Source organism: Phocoena sinus, chromosome 18 (assembly GCF_008692025.1).
Source record: "Phocoena sinus isolate mPhoSin1 chromosome 18, mPhoSin1.pri, whole genome shotgun sequence".
NCBI lineage: Eukaryota > Metazoa > Chordata > Mammalia > Artiodactyla > Phocoenidae > Phocoena > Phocoena sinus.
Window position 1 is genome coordinate 50,696,443 of NC_045780.1, and position 23,191 is coordinate 50,719,633.

Below are 23,191 nucleotides of genomic sequence, written 5' to 3' on the forward strand. Positions count from 1 at the left end.
GTCAATCCCAATTGCCCAATTCATCACACCACCACCCCACCCCCCAGCCGCTTTCCCCCCCTTGGTGTCCATACGTTTGTTCTCTACATCTGTGTCTCTATTTCTGTGCTGCAAACCGGTTCATATGCACCATTTTTCTAGGTTCCACATACATGTGTTAATATACAATATTTGTTTTTCTCTTTCTGACTTACTTCATTCTGTATCACAATCTCTAGATCCATCCACGTCTCAACAAATGACCCAATTTCGTTCCTTTCTATGGCTGAGTAATATTCCATTGTATATATGTACCACATCTTCTTTATCCATTCATCTGTCGATGGGCATTTAGGTTGCTTCCATGACCTAGCTATTGTAAATAGTGCTGCAATGAACATTGGGGTACATGTGTCTTTTTGAATTATGGTTTTCTCTGGGTATATGCCCAGTAGTGGGATTGGTGGATCATATGGTAATTCTGTTTTTAGTTTTGTAAGGAACCTCCATACTGTTCTCCATAGTGGCTGTTTCAATTTACATTCCCACCAATAGTGCAAGAGGGTTCCCTCTTCTCCACACCCTCACCAATTTTGTTGTTTGTAGATTTTCTGATGATGCCCATTCTAACTGGTGTGAGGTGATACCTCATGGTAGTTTTGATTTGCATTTCTCTAATAATTAGCGATGTTGAGCAGCTTTTCATGTGCCTCTTGGCCATCTGTATGTCTTCTTTGGAGAAATGTCTAATTAGGTCTTCTGCCCATTTTTGGATTGGGTCGTTTGCTTCTTTAATATTGAGCTGCATGAGCTGTTGATATATTTTGGAGACTAATCCTTTGTCTGTTGATTCGTTTGCAAATATTTTCTCCCATTCTGAGGGTTATCTTTCCGTCCCGTTTATGGTTTCCTTTGCTGTGCAAAAGCTTTTAAGTTTCATTAGGTCCCATTTGTTTATTTTTATTTTTATTTCCATTACTCTAGGAGGTGGATCAAAAAAGATCTTGCTGTGATTTATGGCAAAGAGTGTTCTTCCTATGTTTTCCTCTACGAGTTTTATAGTGTCTGATCTTAAATTTAGGTCTCGAATCCATTTTGAGTTTATTATTGTGTATGGTGGTAGGGAGTGTTCTAATTTCATTCTTTTACATATAGCTGTCCAGTTTTCCCAGCACCACTTATTGAAGAGACTATCTTTTCTCCATTGTATATCCTTGCCTCCTTTGTCATAGATTAGTTGACCATAGGTGCGTGGGTTTATCTCTGGGCTTTCTATCTTGTTCCATTGATTTATGTTTCTGTTTTTGTGCCAGTACCATATTGTCTTGATAACTGTAGCTTTGTAGTATAGTCTGCAGTCAGGGAGTCTGATTCCTCCAGCTCCGTTTTTTTCCCTTGATACTGCTTTGGCTATACGGGGTATTTTGTATCTCCATACAAATTTTAATATTTTTTGTTCTAGTTCCATAAAAGATGCCATTGGTAATTTGATAGGGATTGCATTGATCTATAGATTGCTTTGGGTAGTATAGTCATTTTCACAATATTGATTCTTCCAATCCAAGAACATGGTATATCTCTCCATCGTTGGTATCATCTTTAATTTCTTTCATCAGTGTCTTATAGTTTTCTGCATACAGGTCTTTTGTCTCCCTTGGTAGGTTTATTCCTAGGTATTTTATTCTTTTTGTTGCAATGGTAAATGGGAGTGTTTCCATAATTTCTCTTTCAGATTTTTCATCATTGGTGTATAGGAATGCAAGAGATTTCTGTACGTTAATTTTGTATCCGGCAAGTTTACCAAATTCATTGATTAGCTCTAATAGTTTTCTGGTGGCATTTTTAGGATTCTCTATGTATAGTATCATGTCATCTGCAGTGACAGTTTTACTTCTGCTTTTCCAATCCGGATTCCTTTTATTTCTTTTTCTTCTCTGATTGCCGTGGCTAGGACTTCCAAAACTATGTTGAATAATAGTGGCAAGAGTGGACATCCTTGTCTTTTTCCTGATCTTAGAGGAAATGCTTTCAGTTTTTCACCATTGAGAATGATGTTTGCTGTGGCTTTGTCATATATGGCCTTTATTATGTCGAGGTAGGTTCCCTCTATGCCCACTTTCTTAAGAGTTTTTATCATAAATGAGTGTTGAATTTTGTCAAAAGCTTTTCCTGCATCTAATGAGATGATCATATAGTTTTTATTCTTCAATTTGTTAATATGGTGCATCACATTGATTGATTTGCATATATTGAAGAATCCTTGCATCCCTGGGATAAATCTCACTTGATCATGGTTTATAATCCTTTTAATGTGTTGTTGGATTCTGTTTGCTAGTATTTTGTTGAGGATATTTGCATCTATATTCATCAGTGATATTGGTCTGTAGTTTTCTTTTTTTGTAGTATCTTTGTCTGGTTGTGGTATCAGGGTGATGGTGGCCTCATAGAATGAGTTTGGGAGTGTTCCTTCCTCTGCAATTTTTTGGAAGCGTTTGAGAAGGATGGGTGTTAGTTCTTCTCTAAATGTTTGATAGAATTCACCTGTGAAGCCATCTGGTCCTGGACTTCTGTTTGTTGGAAGATTTTTTTTTTTTTTTTTTTTTGCTGTACGTGCGCCTCTCACTGTTGCGGCCTCTCGCATTGCGGAGCACAGGCTCCGGACGCGCAGGCTCAGTGGCCATGGCTCATGGGCCCAGCTTCTCCGTGGTATGTGGGATCTTCCATGACTGGGGCACGAACCCATGTCCCCTGCATCGGCAGGCAGACTCCCAACCACTGCGCCACCAGGTAAGCCCTGTTGGAAGATTTTAATCACAGTTGCAATTTCATTACTTGTGATTGGTCTGTGTGTATTTTTTATTTCTTCCTGGTTCAGTCTTGGAAGGTTATACCTTTCTAAGAATTTGTCCATTTCTTCCAGGTTGTCCATTTCATTGGCATAGAGCTGCTTGTAGTAGTCTCTTAGGATGCTTTGTATTTCTACGGTGTCTGTTGTAACTTCTATTTTTTCATTTCTGATTTTATTGATTAGAGTCCACTCCCTCTTTTTCTTGATGAGTCTGGCTAATGGTTTATCAATTTTGTTTATCTTCTCAAAGAACCAGAGATTAGTTTTATTGATCCTTGCTATTGTTTTCTTTGTTTCTATTCCATTTATTTCTGCTCTGATCTTTATGATTTCTTTCCTTCTGCTAACTTTGGGTTTTCTTTGTGCTTCTTTCTCTAGTTCCTTTAGGTGTAAGGTTAGATTGTTTATTTGAGATTTTTCTTGTTTCTTGAGGTAGGCTTGTATAGCTATAAACTTCTCTCTTAGAACTGCTTTTGCTGCGTCCCATAGGTTTTGGATCATCGTGTTTTCATTGTCATTTTTCTCTAGTTATTTTTTGATTTCCACTTTGATATCTTCAGTGATCTCTTGGTTATTTAGTAACGCATTGTTTAGCCTCCATGTGTTCGTGTTTTTTACATTTTCTTCCCTGTAATTCATTTCTAGTCTCATAGCATTGTGGTCAGAAAAGATGCTTGATATGATTTCAATATTCTTAAAATTACTGCAGCTTCATTTGCGACCCAAGATGTGATCTATCCTGGAGAATGTTCCATGCACAATTTTAAAAAATTTTTTTTCCATGCACATTTGAGAAGAAAGTGTAATCGGCTGTTTTAGGATGGAATGTCCTATAAATATCAATTAAATCTGGCCTATTCTGTCATTTAAAGCTTCTGTTTCCTTATTTATTTTCATTTTGGATGATCTGTCCATTGGTGTAAGTGAGGTATTAAAGCCCCCCACTATTATTTTGTTACTGTCCATTTCCTCTTTTATAGCTGTTGCAGTTGCCTTATGTATTGAGGTGCTCCTATGTTGGGTGCATATATATTTATAATTGTTATATCTTCTTCTTGGATTGATCCCTTGATCATTATGTAGTGTCTTTCCTTGTCTCTTGTAACATTCTTCATTTTAAAGTCTATTTTATCTGATATGAGTATTGCTACTCCAGCTTTCTTTTGATTTCCATTTGCATGGAATATCTTTTTCCATCTCCTCACTTTCATTCTGTATGTGTCTCTAGGTCTGAAGTGGGTCTCTTGTAGACAGCATATATATGGGTCTTGTTTTTGTATCCATTCAGCAAGCCTGTGTCTTTTGGTTGGAGCATTTAATCCATTCACGTTTAAGGTAATTATTGATTGTATGCTCCTATTCCCATTTTCTTAATTTTTTTGCGTTTGTTTTTGTAGGTCCTTTTCTTCTCTTGTGTTTCCCACTTAGAGAAGTTCCTTTAGCATTTGTTGTAGAGCTGGTTTGGTGGTGCTGAATTCTCTTACCTTTTGCTTGTCTGTAAAGCTTTTGATTTCTCCATTGAATCTGAATGAGATCTTTGCCAGGTAGAGTAATCTTGGTTGTAGGTCCTTCCCTTTCATCACTTTAAGTATATCATGCCACTCCCTTCTGGCTTGTAGAGTTTCTGCTGAGAAATCAGCTGTTAACCTTATGGGAGTTCCCTTGTATGTTATTTGTCGTTTTTCCCTTGCTGCTTTCAATAATTTTTCTTTGTCTTTAATTTTTGCCAGTTTGATTACTGTGTGTCTCATCATGTTTCTATTTGTGTTTACCCTGTGTAGGACTCTGTGCTTCCTGGACTTGGATGGCTATTTCCTTTCCCATTTTAGGGAAGTTTTCGACTACAATCTCTTCAAATATTTTCTCGGGTCCCTTCTCTCTCTCTTCTTCTTCTGGGACCTCTAGAATGCAAATGCTGTTGCGTTTAATGTTGTCCCAGAGGTCTCTTAGGCTGTCTTCATTTCTTTTCCTTCTTTTTTCTTTATTCTGTTCCACAGCAGTGAATTCCACCATTCTGTCTTCCAGGTCACTTATCCGTTCTTCTGCCTCAGTTATTCTCCTATTGATTCCTTCTAGTGTAGTTTTCATTTCAGTTATTGTATTGTTCTTCTCTGTTTGTTTGTTCTTTAATTCTCCTTGGTCTTTGTTAAACATTTCTTGCATCTTCTTGATCTTTGCCTCCATTCTTTTTCTGAGGTCCTGGATCATCTTCATTATCATTATTCTGAATTCTTTTTCTGGAAGGTTGCCTATCTCCACTTCATTTAGTCGTTTTTCTGGGGTTTTATCTTGTTCCTTCATCTGGTACATAGCCCTCTGCCATTTCATCTTGTCTATCTTTCTGTGAATGTGGTTTTTGTTCCACAGGCTGCAGGACTGTAGTTCTTGCTTCTCTGGATGTTCTTAATATCACGGCAGGCGTGGATTATAACTGCCAAAGGTATGCAGAGGAAGAAGCTATTGCCCCCTCTGAGCCACTCTGGTTGAGGAATAGGAAATCCATGGTCTCATCCTCCCCTTTTCCTGAAAAGACACCAGGGCATGGCTTCTCGCCTCCTGACCTGGGAAGGGGAAGCTGCTAGAGACAGTCAATGTCTCTTAACTGCTTGTTGGGGTAATTTGCAAGCTCAGTCCAGGTCCTAGTGCCCATTTCCACTGTTCCTCCAAAAGCTCGGTCACCTGAACTACAGCGACACCCAATGACATGGAAGAATCTTAGCAATTTAATATTAAAATTTAAAAGTAAGTTTCAAAACACTGCTTACAACGTGTTACCCTTTTTATAAAGTGAGAACAATTAAAACAAAACTGCATATACTTTGTAAGAACACTACAATGACACATATAATTAACAGTGATAAATACAACAAACTATATAAAAAGAAAAGCAAGAAAATGATGAATATAGGATCCAGGATGGTGGTTACCTCTGGCAGTAAACATCCATACAATGAGGTGGGGATGGAGGCATGGAACAGGTTAGATTTAGTAACAGCCAGGGTCCCAGCTTTTGTTTTGGATGGTGGATCAAAGGAGATCATTACATTATTTAAAATAACAGAACAGTCAATTAAATAAACAAAAGTGGCGGGAAACTAGGTTGTTAAGAGTTGACCTCAGTCTTAAATTAGCTAAGAGTCAGGGTTACTTATTACTTTCCTCTCCTCTCCCATTCCTCCAGTTAATGAAGAATGAACTGTATATTTTAAAGGTTTTCCTACCTAAACATTTTAGTTTGTCACCACCCAAGCTGAAAAATAGCAGATCAAGAATTATTTAGGTGGGCTTCCCTGGAGGTGCAGTGGTTGAGAGTCCGCCTGCCGATGCAGGGGACACGGGTTCATGCCCCGGTCCGGGAAGATCCCACATGCTGTGGAGCGGCTGGGCCCGTGAGCCATGGCCGCTGAGCCTGCGCGTCCGGAGCCTGTGCTCCGCAACGGGAGAGGCCCGCGTACCAGAAAAAAAAAAAAAAAGCGCATGCTATGACAGGGATGACTACTATTAACTAGTTCAGTTCTCATTTACTGCGTGCCCTGTGACCATGTGATGCTGGGTGCTAGAGATATCAGACCCTAAAGCCCAGGAGAGGAAAGAAACATTAGACCACACTCTAAAGAAGGAGTTGACATTCAGCCATTCGCTCAGATCACCTCAACTTTGACCTTCCCCAGAATCTCCTTTCGTTTCTAGAATGTAAGCTCCCAACATTCCTGGAACCACCCTTCTGGGTCTCAGGATTAACATTTACTGATTAAAAGAGAGAAGTGTAATTATATATAATTAAATACGTTCTCTCAGGTTTGGCAAAAAAGGAGAGAAGACTAAACCCTCTTCTTACTTCAGTGCAGGGAACGCATATTCTCAAACTTCACAAAATAGATTATCTCCTTGATACCTGACTTTCAGAGAACAAATCATTGACACACATATCAGCTCACTCCATGCGTTGACTATTTTTACTCCAAATCTTCACATTTATATAGCATATATCCATATTCTTAAACTATGGATTTCATGAAGCAATAAGAATTCTGAGCACATTTAATATATCTAACATAAATTAGTTAATTATTTGCTCTGTGACCAAACCAAGGATTGTGCTTTGCTCCCAACCTGGGTTTCACAGATAACACTGTAGCTGGTGTCCCAAACTGCACTGTGGCCATGAAGAAATGTTGCCACTCACTTTGCACCAAATCTATAGAGCACACATATTTATGCCTGCCAAGTATTCAGGCTTTTGAAAGGCTCACTCTGTGTCAGAGCTCTGAATTCTGTAGTATCAATGGAATTTCGACACACAAAATAAAGTTAGCTGTGGTAAATGATTAGCAAGGGAAAACTGTGGGTCCCATGGAAAAATTAGAACAATAAAAAGTGTAGAAAAAACCAGTCTTTTGGACACTCCCAGAGTCTCTCCCTGTGGATCAATTAACTGACACACTCAGATGCTGGCTGTCCTTCTTGTTTTCAGAAACACAGTCCCAATTACTGGGCTCCAAACGGCTACATTTTATAGCTGAGATGATTTACAGCCGATGTTTTCATTGCACAGTATGTGTTCCTCTTTGCTAAACAAAAAGTTCACAGAGAAGAATGGCAATTGAGGAGGGAGAAAGGGAAACAGGCACCTGAAAGATCAGACTCAAAAAGCCAAATGCAAATTAAGGAAAAAAACAGCAGTCTTTGGACTTCGGCCCATATTCTTTTGCATTTGTTGCCAAATGCGTATTTAAAGTAATACCCCCAGTTTAGAATTTACTTTTTGCCTTTGTTGGAAGTGCTGTTCTGCCATAGGGTTGGTTGAACAGTAAACCTAATTCAGTCACCAAAGGACAAAAAACTATCAGTCAATCTATTTTGCTATCTTGCTTTATTTATTACCAAGTCAGACAGACTATCGGAGATCCTTTTACTTGCTTAATGCTCAACCATTAAAAATATTTCTAGTGAAGGGTGGGAAGTAGGTTTCAAATTTAATACAGATGTGGATGAAGCCTCAAACCTATCCCAAACCATCCGCTGAGGAGGAGAGTTTACTTGCTGTAACAGATTTGGACTATTTGGTTTAAATAAATGAGGCATCCACCTCTTCGATGTGATGGTACAAAACCACTCTTCCCTGACCTGTGGCTTATATATGAATTTTATTTTCCAAGTTCTGTCTTGGGAAATTAAGAAATTACACACGATAAAAAGGGAATCTAACTCAGAAAATGGTACAGATTTATCTGCTGTAAAACCTTTGTACTCAGGGGTTTTCAGTGAGGGGAGAGAGGGATATTACCTTCCAGCAATCATCTGGCAATGTCTGGAGACACTGTTGGTGTCACAACTAAGGTGAAGGGGGCTATTGGCATATGGTGGGTAGAGGCCAGAGATTTGGTTAAAGGTCCTCTATTGTGGAGGACAGCCCCCTACAATAGAGAATTATCCAGTCCAAATGTCAAGAGTGAGGGGATTGAGAAACTCCGCTTTATACCTTCACATGAATTAATGATCAGATCCTTTCATAAATTTAGCTAACTAACAGCAGGTTTCTGTACAGTTATATCTCATCGAGAAAAGTGCCTTGGGTGAGGAGGAATTAAGAAAAAGGCAGCAGAGACCTCAGAGGGAAAGAAGAAAACTAAAAAGGGCAGTTACCAGAGTTGAACACAAACCTCTCCCTACATTTCACTTGGGCTTAAAAACCAATTACCTACTAGAACCTAATTAATAATCAGCCTTGTTACACCCTCATCTCTGTTCTAAAAGATGACTTGGCTCTACTCCTGTTCCCACAGGTGTTCAAATTTTCCATTAACTTCTTTGCACAAGGAAACAAATTTCCCTTCTTTTTTTCCTCACCTCTTGGGGCTTCTTTCTGGACTTTTAGGTCCCGGAATTTAGCTTTTGATATTCAAGACAGAAAATAGGCCTCATTTACAACAACCTTTGTGTATTATATTTCAAAGTCAATTTCGCATTATTCACCCCAAAGTCTATATGTTTTGTCTATGATACAACACTGGGACAGAGGTATCTGCCAACTTAACAGAGAATTCTCATGATATAAAGGGTACTAACCCTCTCAGTTCTTTAAAAGTATTGATACACATCACAATCTGTCAGATCAGCATTTCCCATCACTTTTCCTTAGAAGAGTAGTTCCTTGTATGTTGCCTGGAACAGAGTCATACAACCACATAAGATAATAACATTATACTACAAATGAGTAACTGAGTGTAGACTGTGATCCTGCACTCTGCGGAATGTTTTATATACATTATATTTTTCCCTTCCACAACAGCCTGAGTTGGGACTCGTTTTTCCCATTGTACAGGGAAGTAACTTGCCCAAGTTTCATGGCTAACAGTGAGCCTGGGATTTCAGTACAAGTCTATCTGTGTTCAAATCAGTGCTCTCAAAATTGTGATCTACTACTGGGTTAAACAGTTAAGTAGAAATTGTTTACTGCAGAATTTCTTAGACCCTTTAATATACTACTTCTATTTATAAGCTCTAAACTCATTTCCCAAACTGATTTGTGCCATGCATCCTTTTCACCATGAAGCATCCTGCATGATCAGATCTCCACAGGACCTCTTTGGAACCAAACCATGTTCTGCACCTGGCAGGACCTGGTCAGAGAAAGATCTGAAGAGAAGCTCACACCAGTTAGTTGTTCACTGAGTAACCTGAACTGGTGACCACAGAATCACCACTGAAAAGCCTTGAGAAGCACGACAAGTGTCAGGGGGCTGATGAGAGAAGATGTATTTTCTGAGAGAAGAGGCTAAAGGGAGTCAGGCTTTTTGTAGAGTCGCTTTTAGAACTTAAATCAAGCACAATTTTCTCCCTACAAGCTTCATGTTGGGGTCTGTACCAATGAACAGCTGGAGAGTATTAAAAGCTGTGTGAATATTTTCTTACATTTGAGAACAGGAGATGCTAAAATAAACTGGCAAGGCAGGTTTGGTGACTTATGAAGTGTCCCGCGTTATGAGCAGTCTGGCTGACTGCGAGATTGGTTCATAAAGGCCAAAAATGAAGTGTTATCATTGAATGCATTTCCACATTTCCATAATAACATTGTTAGCTTGCTATGCTTTTCAAAACTTTCCTCTCTGTTCCTTACTTTTATAGTCAATACTTAAGTGGGATCATGATTCTGGGAAGATTCAGACTGGGAAACAAAGGAAAGTCGGGTAAAGGGATATAATGTATCCCGTAAGTCACATACACTTAGAGAAACCAAGAGGAGAGACAGCAAAATAAAACCAGATGCGAATTTGATATGATTATATCATCCCTTCCAATAAGAAGAACACTTCCAAATTCACATCTTTTTTTTCTCTTGGAATTAGTTGCATCACTGAATTCTTTCAAATAAGTGAAGCGTTGAGCAGCTCTTGCCCAAAAAGAATTACATGAAGCCCACACAGGGCTTTGAACATTCATTTGCATTTGAATGATGCAAATTGTAATTTGGTATAATAAAGTCTATGTGACTGAGCAGGGGAAATTATATGAACAACCAGAATTCCATTCAAGTCCTCTCCTACTTCTAATCCCAACATGCTAACTTCAATCTACATGTTCCATCAGAAATGTGTTTCTGTAAAATAAATAATAGCCTTCCTAACCCTGACACATCTGCCTGGCTTAATAGGATCAAATTATTGGTTATTATGGGCTATTTTCATTTAATGTATTCTCAAGGGTTCCCCATGAACGATATATGTTTCCGAGTCTTCTTTGGTACAGCAGTTACAGCATTATGGTGCCACAATAAGAGTGAACCTAAGACATGTTCAGGTTCTGACGTGGAATTAGCACAGTGACAAATCTGTATTATGAAAGATCATATCTTTGCAGGAGAAACAATATTGATCATTTGGCTATCAGACTACAAACCTCTATAAAGGTACCTCCTTATTTTCAAATACAAATAGACAACAAGGCAAGAAAAGCTGTCTGATCTTTCCTCAAAAGGGTTAATTTATATAATTTCTAAGCCTGAATATTACACCGTAGGATAAGGGGGACTAAGGTATCACAATTTGGGGGAATGCCAACATGAAGGGGAAATGTCATTTCTCTTCACTGTGTGAGTGTGTGTTTGTCACTATAGCATTGCACCGTCCCCTTGAAGCTGAGCTTAAATTTTGCAAAGCACTTTCATAAAAAAGTATGACTTTTTTTAGTCTTTGTATCGACTCCTAGACTTCAGAGAATCTTAGAAGTCATCTAGTGTCCCCACCAGCCCCTCCAATCAGGACTTACTTCTTCATTGATTGGCAGTAAGGCTCTCTTTAATGGGGAGGCAGCTAAGGATGCTTTGGGGTAGTTACATCCCCTGTTGTGTGTTTCCATGCTTTGAAAGTGCTTCCATAAACAAAAGCAGAATTTACTTCCATAAAGTTCTTCAGTACCCTCAGGAGGAGCAACACAGACTAAATCTAGTCCCTCTTTAAAAGACCAAAAGGCACACCAGTCCACCCTTGGAAGGATCTGCTCTCCCGAGAGCCAAACATGGCTGTTCATTCAAGCATTCCTCATGGGATGGTGAGGAGACTCAAGCATCCTTGCCTCCTTTCTCTGACACTCCTTCACAATCTCGTCTTCTCTACCCACCCTTTCATGTTTCGGTTTTCTCATTTTCCTTCCCCTTGTCTTCTCAAACTACACACTCCCAACTGTCATATGGATGAAGATAACCAATTCTGAATCTCCAATACAGATTTCTCTTTTGAGCTCAACTCCTACCTGAACCATATACAGGCACCAAAGGCATCTCAATCGCAAAATGTCACAGCAGCGTCTTTCCTCTGCATTCCCAATCTCGATCAATGCTATTTACCATCACCCAAGGAAGACATTTTGTGTCATAATAAATCCTCTTTCCCCCCTCAATAAATTTCCCTTCCAGTAACTCTACTTCCTAGAAAATCCTTGAATTCTGTTCCCTCTTCTCCATACCTCTCCTACTACCCTTCAATCTGGTCTCCTTGGTTCCAGTCTCACCTTATTTCCCTCACTATGGCCAGAGTGATCTTCCCAAAACACAGCATGTTTGTGTCACATCCATTCTAATCACAATAAAAGAAACTGTATCTAACAAAACCCCCTTTCACATCATGCAAAAACTACCCTTATTGGCCATGTTCTATCGACAAAAAATATGCAAATAAATCTTATTCTTTTTTTCAGAAGAAGTTTGAGTTAAACAAAAGAAGCAGTTGTCAGAAAGGAAGAACTGCTGCTTTCCGAAACATTTCCACCCAGCTCATCAGTTCTCAGCTGTTAGTTGACAGTAAACATATGGGAGGAAACTACAGTATCAGACAAAGATTTAAGAGCCCCGTAAAAATACCTGTATATTTAAAGAAGACATTTTCCAGACCCTCATACCAGTGTAGAATAAAAGGATATGTTCTGAGATTCTTTCAGTTTTTAAGAAAGAAGTTAATCTTCCATCTCCCCTGTCATTAGTAACTCCACTGGACTTTTACGCCTTTCTACACACAAACATTATAGGGGGTTCCGACAGAGTTCTCTAGGAGGGATAAATGCACTGAGGAGAAGAGTTTGAAAGGATTGTGATTCAGTGACAGAAACAGAAACCTTTGTTACAGTTTTTTCACGAGGCAGGTTAGCTTCTATTTCATACAAATTGTCCCTGTCACGAACAGCATCACACTAGAGATGAAAATGGATTTCATTAATCTTCAGTCACTTTTATGGAACAAAGCAGGGTGATTTAATTATATATTCTTAGGATCCTAAAATTGACTCTCCCTTTCTTGGCTCTTAACAATTTTCAGTAAATACACACTAAGACTCACAACTTTGGAGTTTCTTGATGAGTTCCCAAACAAAATATTTCAGACGTGTTCATTTGTCTAAATTTATTTAGAACAAAATATTTAAAGGATGATGATGGAATGGACCCTTCCAGATGAGTAGGATGTCTTGAGTTTTCAAATTTACTTACTTCTTTTTTGACAAAATCCACAGTACAGTCTCATTGGCAGTGAAGTAAAATTAAAGAAAAAGTTCTTATTATTGTTATTTTTTAAATTGAAATATAGTTGATTTACAATATTGTGTTAGTTTCCTTTATTATTGTTATTGGACCTTGAAGAGTAATGAACTCTGAAAAAATAAAACACTAAATCATTAACAATAAATAATTCCAGTTAGGTCCCAGGCCTGAAGTCTGAATTTTTTCCTCTCAAAAGAACTGACATACACTCTAGAAACAAAACTGGTTTTCTTGCATGTTTATAAGTGTTTATGTAAGTGTGAAGCAATGAGTTTTCCTTTTCACTTCCTTCAAAAACAGGAATATTTTGGGTTAGATTTGCTGGTGCAGATCTTCAAAGCCACAGTCAGGTGTTGCCAGCAGCTTCTGAATAAGTTCATTTTTACTTGGTGTAGGTTTAAAAAAAATTGGTCCATTAATGAATATTATTTGAATTGAACTTTCATAGTTCTGTGGAAAATCAAGCAGCACACATGTTTTGGTGGCCATATCACAAGCTCTTCACCCTCCCCAAGGACTTGTGAGGGCGGACATGTTCATGGTCAAGTCATTGCCCTGTTTGTCTACCCAAACCAGATAATCTGGGTCACCATTACGCAGAAAAATGAGACTTGATACTGTTTCAAAGAAGGAAAAATAATTGCAATAGTTTTTGCTCTAAATTTTGCTATAAAATGCTTTTTTAATCCTCTCCAGAAACTTAAGAGACTATTTCAGATGCAACAGAAAACTTGAAAAAAAGAATGGAATGGGAAAGAACGGGAAGGACATCCTTAAACATGATGCTTGAACAACATCAATCCCCCTACCTAAATGCAACAAAAGATGAGGACAATAGCTCTCTACGGTGGATAAAAAATAAAACCTGTGAGTGTAAAACAAGAGCACTCTGAGAAGATGTGTTAACAGAGGATTAACCTCTGAAATGCTAATAAGATAGGGAGGAAATGATAAGAAAATTAGACTGCATTTCTCCATACTGAGCCAAAGAGGTAACAGTGTACCATTAGCCAAAACTTTTATATGTGTTACCATATATGAAAATCTACATACATTTTGCCCTATTTTTAAAAATGGATGTGAAATAGGAACATTTTAAAATACCTCAAAACAGCACTAGTTTCAGATATTTTATTTAACTTTAACCTCTTCTCAGGACCCATAACTCATTAATTAAGGATTCATCTCTATATTTTAGATCTTGGTTTAAGGCCCCTCGTACCACATATGTCAATCCAGGGCTATCTAAAGCATTAATTTAAAATGTCAAAAGTGTAATTTTTCTTTACAGCAGAAGTAGAATTATAAAAATTACATCTTTCCGTTACAGATGACATTTACCACTCTAATCAAGGTTAGCCTTACATGTGGTTGGGGTCAGAGGTTGAATGAGAATCATTCTCTACTCCAAAATAACTCTAGCACAGGTCTGCCATTGAGATTTTGCTTCCACCTTGGTAAATACTCCCATTATCCTGGTTCTGAGTCATAACAACCATAATCATAGTTATTGTACTTTATTGTGGATTCTCTATGAACCAAATACTGTGTTCAGCTCTTAATAATTGACATAAATGAGTCCTTAAGTATGGACACTAAAGTCAAGCTCCATGTATTTGAACCCTAGTTCTTGAGAAAATTACCTTACCTTGCCGAACTTCTGGTTTTTCAAGTGTCAAATGGGCTTAATAGTATCTAAAATCATAAGGTGGCTGTGAAAATGATGAGAAAGATGATGACCAAGAAAAATTAAACAATTTTCCTAAGGTCACACACAGCTAAGAAGTGGAAGAAACAGATTTCAACCTAGTTCTTATAATTCCAAATTCCCATAACTTTCCACTATATCACACAGCCTCTAAGGGTGCCCAGGATGACATACAGATAGAAAGTACCAGAGAAGAACAAGACACAAACACACACAAGTGTTTCTATTCTTGGGAGGAGACACGGACCTTTTGGGGTCCTGGGATAACCTAAAGAAGACAGATTCTGTTTGACTCTCAAAATCTTAAGAAAGCATATTGGCGACATGTTGATCTGGACATCACGGGAGCTGACAAGGAGTTTCCAACCGACTGTGCCCAGCATACCACAGAATATAAGAAAGAGAAAAACTCTTTCTCCCAGTAAAACATTTTACAGTCCACTCCCAGCTTCAGCATCCTTTGAACCCCTCAAATACTTACATTTTATGATAGAAGATGAGGGTACCTTTCAAGAAAGTTGGGATGAGTGATGCTACTCCTTGGTTGTAAGCTCCACCAGAGCAGGCAGACCATCGGTTTTACTGACCACACTATTCATACTACCTGACACAGGCTGAGTTAACTCTCAATAAGTGTTTCTTGAATTGAATTCAATCCAATTGCTACTCTGATCTTCATCCATAATGCACAGATATTTGACCCTCCTGTTTTCTCTTGAACTCTTATTTAACTTCTAGCAAATATTCCATTTGTCATGCATTTGGATGCCACCCGCATTAAGCACCTGTAAGGCAAAGACCCAAAGCCACACAGATAGACATATCAGCCCAAGGAAAATGGAAACATTCCACATCAAAAGGAATGTGCATTATTTTAAATGTTTCTGCTAAACATGTAAGATAACTGATGTTGATAGAGAGATGTAATCTTACATGATACTGACCTGGATTTAATGTAGACTTTCCTCCTTCTTCATTGAATCCAGAAAGTCTCTTTTCTTGGTAAGATGTTACAGTCATCTGAAGAATATGTGGTCCAAAATAGCAAGGGGGGAGGTACAATCCTGTAAGGCCAAGTCTCAAAGCCACATGCCACCACTCTGAATCTTTGGTGCCATCCTGCAGGCTACCTACCACAGCTTTCCTCCATTAAGTCAAGTTTAGGAAGCTGAAATAGCATTGTTCATAAGACTACATAAATGCAACTACCTTTCTGTGAAGCTATTTGGAAATACATGTCAAAAACCTTTAAAATATGTCTATCCTTTGACTGCATAATTCCTCTTCTCAGAATCTATTCCAAGGAAATAATCACAGATGCAAAGAAACATCTGTGTTATAAGAGAAAATAAGTTTATCTTTTATAAACAAATAATTTTTTATAAATAAAAGATCCAGAATAACAAAATGGTCGGTTAAATTCAGGTGCATTCATTGATACTAAGACTCACTTTTTTCCAGATTTTAACATCTCTGAAATTGGAATGTGTCTTATGGTAGCTGGGCCCTTATTATCACCATCAGCTACGAAGTAGCCACAAAGTAGCTGCCACGGGCAGGCATGCATTAACTTGGTCACAGATGTTCATCTTGTCATTACCTCAAATGATTGATGTACATTGTTGGTACTACACATGTTGATTTCACTGCCATTTAAAATGTCTTCAAAAGTAACACTGTGATTTGGTATTGACATGAAAAGTTATTGTGTACACAAATAGGCATGTAAACAGAGCTGCAGTGGGTACATTTTATACTGGTGAAGCACATACTCATCATAGGGGAAATGATCACTATTCCATATTTTGTTCCAAAGCAAAAAATCGTGTGTTTTATAGAATCTAAGAAGATGAAACTGTGCTACATTTTGTTTTCTGAGGAATATGCAAAAGAAGCATCTCCTACACGCTAAGTAGTGCAACTCAAGCCAAGAGCATTGCCAAACGCTTAGGAGAGATGAAAGAAATGTCAAAGCGTCAAAAGGCTGGTGTAAGCAACAAATGTGTTTCAGGAGATCATTAAGGCTTTGTGTCATAGCTTAATTGGAAACATTTTTTTCCCTTTCGTAGAAGTATGTAAAATAAGGTGCTGTACAGTTAATGGCATCTTAAAATCATTTAAAATAAAGACTTCCTGGAGACATAGAGAAAACTTTGGGCTTAAATAAAAATATAAAAGAAGAATGCGAAACTGCAAACTCATAACTATGTGAAATAATTTTTAAATAGTGTGGAAAAGTGAAAGAAAATATATTAAAAATGTTTAAAATTCTGTCAAGTGAGACTATAATTAATCCTTATTTTCTTCTTCCTTTTTATGTTGCCCAGATTGTTTTTTTTAACTCTCCATGTTTTTTTTTTCTAATAATAGAATGTAAAATTGGAAACGTTTTTCTTTTTTTCTTTTTTTTAAATTGAAGTATAGTTGATTTACAGTGTTGTGTTAATTACTGATGTAGAGCAAAGTGACTCAGTTATACATATATATATACATTTTTTTTTAAAAAGAATGTTTTTTTAATTAGTTCAAAATAATATTTAGAATATTAAAAACAAAGGTGGAAATGCACCCTCCAGGGTCTCACCACTTCCTTTATAACCATGACTGTTATTTATCTAAGCCTTTTTTGAATCTGTTTATATTTTATATCCTTATTCTTCTGTGAGATTCATAAGCTTCCAGTTCCACCTCCTGCCAGGTGTTCCTAGACTGGGCACGTGCATGTCAACCCCATCTATATTCTTCACACCTTCATAATGTTCAATCAAACTTTCTTGGCCTTTGCTATTCCAACTACAAATGCTAATTTATTAAATTTTTTCTAAATATTGAAGCTCTTTCAGAAAAAGTAAGGATCTTTCCAACTCAACTTTCTTAATACTTATAATTATTTTGAGTTCACTACCCTAGGCTATTCTGAGATCAGGTCTATAGCAGAGCACGTTTATTCCTAAGTTATTTATCCAGTTGTGGCATCTTTCAGCTTCTTTTCTGTATGACAGAAACTAAGAGGAACAAAAGAGGAAACACATCTTTTTTCTGGGTATATTATCGATCAAAGGGCTGTCTAGCTGGTACAGTTTGCAGCCATGGACTTTTTGATAGTAACCTTACTATCATAAACTAGAATTTCTGAGTTCACTGAGAAGATGAACAAGGAGAGCATAAGGTGAAGATGGAACAGAAATAAGGAAACACAGAGGCTGAATTAAACCTCAGAACCAGGGGACTCTGGACAAGCTGAATTCATGCTGGGGAATGTATCCCCAGGCCCATCTTTTTCTCTGCCCTGGATCTTTCTAAGTTTTACCGCATTTACAAAATCCGTCTCTGTCTTCTCTGGTCTCTCTAATTCTTTTACAGTTGAAAAAAAAAAAAATGTGCCCAAATGCCACAGGCAGCCTTGGGTTGCAAACAGGAAACAGGATGAACCCCAACTTCACACGCTTGGGCTCCTCCTCTGACAGAAGACTTCCCCCAGAGGAACATCTCTATTTGTCTCTGCAGTTAGCGAGGTTGCATCCTTTGTGCCTCAGGCACATGCACACTTTTGTCACTCGTGGAATCTGTGAGTGGCCCTCCTGCAGATGTGGCGAGACTACCAGAGCAATCAGTTCCACAAAGAAAGATCACCGTGCCCCAAACTAAGCTCTCCACTGGCATCATCAATCAGCCAAGTCCTTCAGTCCCCCACAAGTAAACTTACTTGATGGTATAATTATAAAATCATCTAAGCATTTAACCTGCAGCCCATAAGCTTGTTCAGCTCCCTATTTGTGCCCCATCCCACCCCCAACTAGTTAAAATAAGAAATAAATAAAATGTGGTTTGATGCTACTCGCTAACAACTGATAATCAATACCTGACTTGGTCTGAGATTGAAGTTCAAGACTTAACTTTGCCGGAGCTAGACTTTTCCCAGCGACTTGGACACAGAGGCATGGTGGGAAAGGATGAGATGCAGAGATGACACGGCAATATAGAGCTTACTGCAAATCAGAGACACAACACATCAGCTCAGCGTGGGGAGAGGAACATCCGGAGTGCAAAGTTGAAGGAGATGGGAGAAGGGTGTGCTGGAAGTGTCTTGTCACCGTCACATTAAGACTTAGAGTTTGTGGGACTTCCCTGCTGGCACAGTGGTTAAGAATCCGCCTGCCAATGCAGGGGACATGGGTTCGATCCCAGGTCCAGGAAGGTCCCACATGCCGCAGAGCAACTAAGCCCACGTGCCACAACTACTGAGCCCACGTGCCACAACTACTGAAGCCTGTGCGCCTAGAGCCCGTGCTCCGCAACAAGAGAAGCCACAGCAATGAGAAGCCCACGCGCTGCAACTAATAGTAGCCCCCACTCGCCGCAACTGGAGAAAATCCATGCACAGCAACAAAGACCCAATGCAACCAAAAACCTTTAAAAATTTTTAAAAAAGACTTAGACTTTGTAAAGTCGAATCTGCCAGAACTTGTAAAATAAGGATACATCTCATTGCTCTGTCATGTGTGAGATGTTCATTAGCATTTTATGCAGGCAGGCAGAAAATTGCTGGGGGAAAAAGGAAGAAATCACATTCCGAGCTCATCCCTCACCAAGAGCTGCAAATGTGGCACTTCTGCACAGGAGGAAACCATAGCCTGCTTGGCAACAGACGCTTCATCAACCCAACCCACAATGAAAACACAAAGCAAGCAAAAGACGCTGCATCTTTACTGCTCTCAGTACGTTGAGAGTATGTATCAGTCTTAGGAACATTTCCTGGAATCATTACATAAACTCTCTTTTCACCTGAAGTACTGTGCTCCCTACCTGAATTCTGTTTAACTCATTAGAACAGAGGTATGATTCACTTCTTTAATGATCAAATATACTAGAAATCTGGGGAAATGAGGAAAGAGGGAAGGAAAGGCATTACCGCATCCAGAGCACTAGAGGGAGGCTGGGTTTCATCTCTGTCCCAGCCCCATTCTTCCAGGACTTTTCAGAAGAGGAGCCCTCTCGAATCACGTAGGGCTCCACAGCCCCAAGTGATAAACCAACCTCGATGCTGGATTTGACTTTCATCTTTCAGGTTATGTTGGTCCTTGCCACTCTGCAAGTTCCCAGTTATCCATGGCAACAGGGAACACATGAAGCAAATGAAGGCAAGGCCTTCAAATACTTTACCTCATCCTTCAACACCCTTTTAGCAAAACTAATTAACATGGAACAAAGTGGATTGCTTGACATTTTACCCCTTCCGCCTTTAATTGCCCTGTTTCTGGTGGAAGAGTAATGAACAGCGACATGGTCTAAAGGCCGGATGTCTAAAGAGGACAAAGTGGGCCGGACTATTGGCGCCTGAATTCTGAAGAGTCAGTTTTGTATCTGAGTCACCTCCAAGATGAGGGCGTTATCTTGCGGGAGCCTAGACTGACCAGTGTTTGGCCTAAGTAGTGCTTTGTGTTACAAATGTATGCTGAGGGGGAGGACAAAATAAGAAGCTATTACATTGTCTTAAATGTGTGTCTTTGAATTGACTTCCTGTCACCTGCCACTAAACACCCTCATGTTGCTGCCTGCAAAGGACTGACAGCTTTCAGCTGCTGCTGTCACCGTTCCTTGCACGCTGACACCTCAGATCGTAGCACCAAACCTTAGCACCCCTTTCTTTTAACATACCAGGATTTATTCCACATCATCCAGTTCTGATGGTTCATCACTTAAAACAACAAGAACCACCTGAGACTAGTATTTAGCCGTTTAAAAACCATACTGATGCAGAACATTCGATGACATGGGAAAGTGCTCATCATATAATATTAAATGAAAACACCCAGATACAAAATTATATATGCAACACGATCTGATTTGATTATGCATATATATGTGTGTGTGATTCCAAAATATTAATCTTGATCATTTCTTGGCAAAGTGGTTAAGAGTAATTTTGATTTTCTTCTTTCAAAAATTTACTAAATTGAGCATGTATTATTTTCATAAGCAGAAAAGAAATAATCTTTTCAAACTGCTACACAGAGGTAAGATAGTCCTCAGTTTAAACCTGCATGTTATTGTTTATTTATACCACATTCTACTCCACTAACTTCACTTCCTATCGTCTGGATTTCCCAAGGCCCACATGGTCCAACTTTGTTTCCGGCATCCGGGATGCAAATGAAGCAAGCAGGCTGACTTCTGGGTGACTCAGCGCATCACGTGTCAGGAAGCAGAAGGAACCAGAAGACCTGGATCCTGGTCCCCAACCTGCCCCCAAGAGTAATCAGGGCCTTGGAAACCCCTGAGCGTCCTGGGCCAAACTCTCCCCATATATGAACGGAAAGATTGGGCCCATCTCACTCGAAATTTCTACTTTCCATGAGCTGCGCTAGATCCAATGGCAACAGAAAGCTCTAATCGCCACGAGTGTGAGGTTACTGCAAAGTTCTGTTCACAGAGCAAATGATTCTCACGCAACCAGGAGTGGTGAAAGCCAAGAGTCATAAATATGCAGGAGATCCAACATGCTGCTTTATCTCAGAACAAATCTCTCAGGCAAAATAGTCATTGCAGATGTAAATACAGCCCAAATTTGGGGCGGGGGCTCAAAAGAGAGATAGGCAAGGTAGTCTTTGAGAAACATTAAATTATGTAATATTCCAAACATACATAAGGAGTTAATATTTAAGTTTAATAGTCTGAATTCATCTGAATCATCAGGTGAGTCAAGTGTAAACATCTGGAATGGTTACAATAAGCTGATCTGAACAATTAGTCATAGAAAATATAACCCTTAACTTGGATGGGATTATTGACATTTTAAAGCTAAACTCTGAAAATTATACAAGCAATACATAAATTCACTGTAAAATAAAATTCAAACCATACAGATATACATAGAGTAAAAACTGGAAGTTCTCCTTCAAGTCTCACCCTCTGCCCACCCACGCCTCTACTTATAGGTAACCTGCCTTAGACCTTTTAAAAGTACGTATCTTTACATAGTTCCTATCTGTCTCTCCCAAAACACCACAAGAATATCTATAAATATCACAAGTCTTTGTTCTGTCAAATTTAACCAAAAACTTGACAAATTTCTTACTAAAATGGAATAGTTGCTTTTCAAAGAAAAGTCCATTATTTATAGCTTCTAGAATTGATGCTGACCATTATTCTCTATCTCTGCTAAATCTTGTTATCTTTAAAATAATAAGCAAATAAACATGGATATTAGAGGAAGAAATGTTACTAGGACAGCAAGAACAGCACAGAAGCCTCTGCGTGCGCAATTCTTGGCCTCCCAGACACAGGCATATGCCACCCTTATTAGCTCAGACTCTTAACTGGGCTCAACAGATGCCCCAGGTTAGTTCCCATTTGACAACACATCCTGCCTGTGGGCACTGCTAGGAAACAGCATCACAACTCTTGCTTCTCTGCAAAACCCGGACAGAGCTTTGGGCTCGAGAGGAAGGATCAGGTATTTTGCAGGTACTAGAAGTCCAGAGATGGCACTTAGGGACCAGCCCTTAAGGTTTCATTATTTAAATGCTGACACGGACAAGTTATTACTGGCAAAACCAACTCTGTGCAGAGATCACTTAAGTATAGAGCTCACCTAAGACGGGAAAAACATAAGGAATTAAATACAATTAGCCAGACAGCTTAGGCCCTAAAAATTATTACATTAGGCTCAGGGAGGGGAAATGATGCTTTTGTTAAAGTAGAGGAAATACACTCTATCTACTAATAAAAACTATCATTTATTGGTGCTTCCTATTCTAAGCATCTTATGTGTAAGTTAAACAATTTAATTTCACAACAAACCCAGACAAAGGTGCTATTATCATATCCATTTTAAAGATGAGGAAACTGAAGAACAAAGAGCTAGTCAGCTTCATCTTGACAGGATCTTGGCTCTCCCTCCTAGTAGCAAAATGGCTGCAGTAGTGTCAGCCTTTACATCGCCTCACCACACCATTCAGAGGAAAAGAAGCCCTTTTCTGGAATCCACATTCTCACTGGCCTGATTGTGTTACATGCTCTTCCCTTATGGACAGGGAGACTGAAATATTCAGATTAGACTAAGCCAATCAGAACCATCTGATTACATACCTGGAGGTATAAGTAGGATCAGCATCAGCTAAACTTCCTGGGGGATAATGGATGCTGGAGAGGTGAACACCAAGCGTCTACTACAGTACTCATCAGCCAGAAAAGCACAGAGAGCTCCTCCAACAGTATAATTATAATCATACTCCAGCTTGAAACTCTTAATTCCCATTGGCACTATTTGTTCTGGAACAATATGTCCTCCACGTAGTTACCTTTTTTTTTTAAGTCAAAGTTTTATTCTATCTCCTCTTCCCCAGGATCAATTTTTCCTAGGGACAATAGGTTTGCAATACATGTTGGGCACTCTTAGGCATATATGTGATAATTACTTTAATTAGAAAATTTGATAGTGCAGAAGTAGGATTATCATATACTTTGTGATTAGAGAAAAATCAAGATTTCAAATGAGAAGATTCTTTCTACCTAGTCATCGTACGTATGCGTTATTTTACCCCTGAGTTATGGAGTTAGTGCTGTAGATTTAGTGCTTTGCTTACACACAAGCAAAGCGCACAAGTGAAATCAAGAACTGTAC